Consider the following 6,000-nt stretch of genomic DNA (forward strand, 5'->3'; position numbering starts at 1 on the left):
CAAACGGTTCCCCAGGTCCTTTACAAATTACAAGCAGAACAGGAGGCATTAAACAGCTCTCTTCCAAAGCCACTGGATTCAAAGTGATCACCTGGGTGAACAACTCATTCCATTTTGCCAGGTACTTTCCCAGTTTTGAAACTAGAAATCCCAAGTCCCAAGAAAGCCAACTGTGAAGGCTGGTCATCCTACTTCTTGAGGAACAGAGAGATGAACTGGAGAAAGAACACATTCTTCCACTGTCTCCTTCACACTACGATCAAGGCAAAATCCTTACACGGCTCTCTTGTCCTGGACTGTACTTGCCCCCTGCCCCCTGCCCCCCCCCATGTCCACCCCGCCATGCCTCCTATGCTTCCTCTTATAAACTCTGCCTGGTGTGGGTGAAAGACAGGCTAGTCTTCTCTCCCTGCTAGGCTGCACATACAGGAAGGAAGAGGCTGTCTTGCTTATCTGCATCCAGTGCTCAGCACACAATAGGTGCTTGATAAACGGTGACCCAATGGAATAAAATTATTAAAGACAAAAGGTCCCCCCACTCCACTCCCACCCTCCTGCCTGGGTCAGGCAGAGCATCCCCATTGGTTGGGTCAGCTCTTTTTCCCCTTGGCTGCTTCCAGTATTCACTTTAAAGGGTCTAGAGGCTGAGGGATTGCAGGAATCCTGTCCTGAGCCCTGGTCCCTGCCACATGCTGGGCTGTGGACATGAGGAAATACCGGATCTCCAAGGCTGCTTCTTTCTTCCATTCAAAACCCATCTTTATACGCCAGGGGCCAAACATATGCGCTGACAACTGAGCAAGGTCACATGATCATTAAAACCAACATACGTGGCCAGAAAAACTTATCTATGCCATGAATGTCTCAGCTTTCTGAGACAGGGAAATCTGTCTGAAGACTTTTTCTTGTCTGTTAAATTGGATGCTTTTCCCTTCTCCCAAGATGGAATCCCAATCTAGCCACTATGATACATTGTGTGCCATCTCATTCATGGCTTACTGGTTGAGACAGTTCATAAGCATGTCCCACCTAAGTGAACCCAGGCAAGTAGATTCATATGAATTTAAATGCTTTGAGCATCAGGTGCTTCCTTACAATCCTGCCCATGGCATATGGGTAGGCCATTCTTAATGTCAACCTATTTCTGCATCCTGTGTGTTCTCTGCGGCTCGTGTGTGTGTGCACGCATGCGCATATTTCATGACCTGTATAATAAGACCATGCATTTTGACTGTGGCAACATCATTCCCCTCCAATTCTGATCTAGCCTCTTGTCTGCACAGCATCCAGAAGAATCTGTCCAAAGAAAACATCTCACAGATACAATCTTAAATTATATTCCCTCACCTCAAAAAGCCATGTCCTTCACCCAAATGATTACCATGGTGTCCATCTATCTTGATGTTAGGTGCATATATGTACAGCACAAACAGCGCACACAAATTCTCTACAATGTCGGGCTTCTGGGTAACAGATGGGGTTAATCACCATCGAGTCCACTGCTAAAATGTCAAAAAATTACAACTGTCTTTGTAATAGTGAAATGTGGCTAGAAATATTGCAAAAGGCTCAGAATGCCCACTAAGATGTCTTCTTGACCCCTCTTCCCTCTGAGACCAGTAACAGGGAGCAACATGAGAACTGAATTAGCCACTCTGGTAACAAGCTCCACATAACGAGTTCACTGCTAGGAAAACATGCATTATATATTGTGATAACTTCCCACAAAAAGAACAACAATATGAATGCATCTCTCACACAATGCTGACGGGACAGGCCTAAGTCAGACTTTGTAGCCCATGATCTTGATCTCTGCCTGGTTGCCTTACCTCTTAACACTGGAATCGTGAAGGCTTTTCATGCGATTCAAGCACAGCGTCACACAGATAGCACCAAAAAAGGAAACATCTCTAGCCAGGACCCGCTGAGGCTAACAACGGTTATGAAATTTTTTTTCACCTAATTCTTTAGGAGGGGTTCGTTAGAGGTAAGAAACACAAGAGCCTTCTGTTTTGGATCAGACGGAAGGTTTCTGCGGTATAGATCCAGGGAGGCTAGAAATGGACAGCACTCAAGTGGCTTTCATTCATAATGGTCATGCCTGGTGCTGGCTGATAATGCCCTGCAGAACCCTCCCATGGAACCCTTTGGCAATGATGCTCTAGGGTAGACATAATCAACCTCCATTGATCTATGACATAGATTTAAGCTTATTGGGGTTATTTTTCTAAAGGGGGCACACATGTGCCTTTGCTCCCAGATGTAAACACCAGAGGTCTAAGTAAGTCCTGCTGTGCAGAGAAAGGCCTGGCAAGTCTGGGTGGTAGGGGGAGACTGATCCTCCAACAATACAGGGATCAGCCTTGGGGAATTGTTCCAACTCTGACGGCTCTTTTCTGTAGTGCTAACTTGTGCAAATGTTTTTCAAATTCAAGTTTATGAATAGGAATTCTGTAATATACTTGGAGGTAAAGGTACTTCCTGGTCTGGGGAAATAACTTCTTGAAGGCAAAGAGAAGTAGCTGTGGGGCTGGTCATGCCCAGGGCGTCCCCAATGGAGGAGGTGATTTGTCAGTGTGCTGTGGAGGGAATGGGGGGATGATGCCAAGGGGAAGTAAGAGAGAGGCTGTTCAAGCATAAGAACACGTCTTCAAAGTATTCTTGGCTGCTGCAGGGACCTGGTTCCCCCAAAACCTCAGGTCCTACGGGCACAGCGACTGTTCGTTAAGTCAATTAAAAAGTACATTTCCAGACATGGGTAAAAGAAATGGCAAATGTGACAGCACAAACATGGAAATGCTGACCCGAGAGGGAGAGGAAGAGGAAGCCCGCAGTGAGGACAGCTGGTGGGTCTAAGTGTACCTTGTCCTAGACTGTTCCACAATTTGCCAGATCTGCAACCCAAAGACTCTCCGTCTAATACTGACCTCTCAGCTCTGGCTCAGGGAGAGGGTTCTTCAACAACTAAACATTGTTAATATTTGCTGGTATATTTCATCAGCTTGAATAATAACTAATGGATAAAATTGGGTTTGGCCCCTCTCTAGTACTGAAACTCTTTTGAGCATGTTTCTAGTGTTTTCAAGAACCCGTCAGTATCAGCTAGCACTACCCAAGGAGGGGACAGTGCCACTGGAAAATTACCTATCTATAGTCTGTTTTTCCTTTAAAATATAAGAACCAGGAAGGCAACCTTAACCATTGTGCTCACTCTTGCAACCCTTTACTGGCCTCAGCAAGGTTCCTGCTATGTTACAGGCTCTGGGGGATGTGTGCTAGATGAACTGGTAAGATAAATGGATGAATGAATGAATATCCATCAGCCCGCTTTCCATGATCCCCGAGATGGACAAGTACTTGTTACGTGAAGCCGCTGTTGGGGAAACCCAACCAATGTGGTGACTAGAATGGTTTTATACACCAAGGCAAGGAAGGAAGAGGGAAGAAGGGGTTCGCAGACCTTTAGGTAGCCAGGAACCTAAGGGAACAAGTTGCTATTATATAATGTGATGCAAATGGGTTTTTTTGAATCCTCTGGAGCAGGGGTTGTTTGGCAAACTTCTGTAGGAGCCAGAGAGTAAATATTTTCAGCTTGGCAGGCCATAAGGGACTCTGATGCAACTACTTGAACTTTTCTATTATAATGCCAAGCAGTTATGGCCATAGATGATGCATCAATGAATGGGCGTGGCCATGTTCCAATACAACCTTATGTATGGACACTGGAATCTTAATTTCACATGCTCTATTCTGCTTTTGATCCCTCCGTTCCCCTCCCCCACACTATTCAAAACATAAAAACCTTTCTTAGCTCTTGGGATTGGGCTCCTGATCTGCAGTTTGGCAACTCCTGCTCTTGACAAGCATTACTCCATCACTTTAACAATTCCTTCAGCCTTTGAAGAAACCAAAACCTCCAGAATGAGTCTGCCCCTTCCTTCATTAAAGCAAACTCTCAAGCAAAAATATTACAAGGAATACCACAGGCAACTACCCCATAGTAACTTCTGGCCAGATGATCCTCTTTGAGCCCTATCACAAGCTGAAAACCCTGCCTTCAGTTTGATTTAGGGCTGAAGGATGAAAGGGATCTATGAATAAATAAAATCCACAAAAAATCAAAGAATCCTCCTAATGGTCTGCACAGCTCACCAGGTCACACCCACCAAAAAACAACATTAAAGCTGCCAGGGGAGAACGACTTGATCTACTGATGGTCTAACTCCTTTCCTTCTCTTGCCAACTCTTGGGGAGAGTGAGGAACAATGACTGTAGTCGATAATCAGCTCCTCAGTAATGAACAACGGCCCCACGCTCTCAAATCTGGAATCTGGGACACCTACTTGGGCAAACCATGACACTCTGTGAAACACTTTATTCTAACTAAATGTTGAGAATTTAATTTTATCAACTAAATAAATGCAAGAACTTGTATCACTTTATAACCACCAATACGTAAAGATTTTCGGTAGCCAGAGCCATAAAGTTTGTTCTTTTGAAACCAATTTTTCAAGGGCTTACTACACATCAATCAGAAGTGAACTCTGGGCGGGGGAGAGAGGAGATAAATAAAGCTACTGTTTTCCTTCTGAAGAAACATGCTAAATTTAAAGATGTTTCCAAAGACTTACGTAAAAATTTGGGGATTTTATGATGTGCCCTTTGCCTGTATAAATATCTTACTGTTCTAATAAGTTCATCTCTGTAGTCTGAAGGGAAAAATATTAACTAGCTAAAGAAAATAACTTTGGAGACAATCTTACTAAAAAAATGTAATTTGTCATATAAGATGATAACTAATTAAAAAAAATCCTTTCTAACCTGAAAAGTCACAACAAAAAGTTTAAGTGTGTTTTGGCCGATTTTTCTCTGCAACTATTTGAAGCTGTAAATGACTTAACTCAATAAAATTCCAAATGTAATTATCTTCTGTACTTAGCCTAGGGCTCTCCATATATCTCGGCATTGCTGTCTTGCATACAAAACAGGCTTTTCGATGGCTAGTAACAATATAATGTACAACATTGTTTTAATTTCCCCTAGTCGGCTAACCTCTTGCCTACACTAAACCAGCCAGAGGAAGAAGCCACAGTGAGTCATCAAGCACTCAAAAGCATTTTGGAACTCGGTTGCATAAATGGGGTTTGCAGGGTCAGGCTTTTGCAATTGTACATTTTAATAATCTCCATTTCTGACCCAATTTTTACTTTTAGAAACTAATTTTCTATTAATTATACCAAGAATGGAATTATTGTTAAAATATGGTGGTTCATCAACAAGTGACATCAGGAAGTGGAACCCACATTAAAAAATGCCCCCATCCCTCACAAATGTGATCCACAGGAAAATATGCAGAAGTTTATTTTCTATAATCACAAAACACATTCAACATGGCCCAAAGGATTGCCAAATACAAGATTTTTATATATATATAAACATATATGTATGTATATAATATATACATATATACGTATATAAGATATATGTATACATATTATATATATTATAGATCTGAATACATGTTTGTGTGTGTGTGTGTGCGCATATTTAAAACGCGTGCACTGAACTCTCGGGTGTTCTCAGTGATGGAGAGAAAAGGGGACAAGCTAACATGAGGAATAAATCCACACGCAGCTTCTGTGTTAACTTCCGGCAGCATGCTCGCATGTGCGCGTGCGCATGTGTACTTGCTGCTGACACTCACATGTAATTTCCATCCCCATCCATACTCTCAATCTCTCTCCCTGGCTCGGCTCCCTAACTCCAGGTTAGCGATATTGGCAACTCAGGGGCCTTACATTAACAACAGATAAAGTTTTTAACTTAGAACGTTTTCCATTTGCAGGAGAAGACACAAGGGGGGGAAGCGGTGGGGGGGGGGATGGAAAGCTCATGAGGTGGCAGGGGGCTCGAGGCAGACACAGAGAGGCACAGGACTTTGAACCGTCTTGGCAGCAGCCCCAGAGAAGGAGCTGAAGGTGAACCTTCCCGGAGAGTGCA

General features: G+C 43.3%; 1 protein-coding gene across 9 annotated transcripts in view; it reads right to left on the reverse strand.

The window, feature by feature from the left end:
• The window catches only part of FOXP1 (forkhead box P1), a 574,460-nt gene that overhangs the window by 38,499 nt on the left and 529,961 nt on the right, over positions 1 to 6,000 (reverse strand). The gene's annotated exons all lie outside the window — the stretch shown is intronic.

This window comes from Zalophus californianus, chromosome 1, assembly GCF_009762305.2.
Source record: "Zalophus californianus isolate mZalCal1 chromosome 1, mZalCal1.pri.v2, whole genome shotgun sequence".
Lineage (NCBI taxonomy): Eukaryota > Metazoa > Chordata > Mammalia > Carnivora > Otariidae > Zalophus > Zalophus californianus.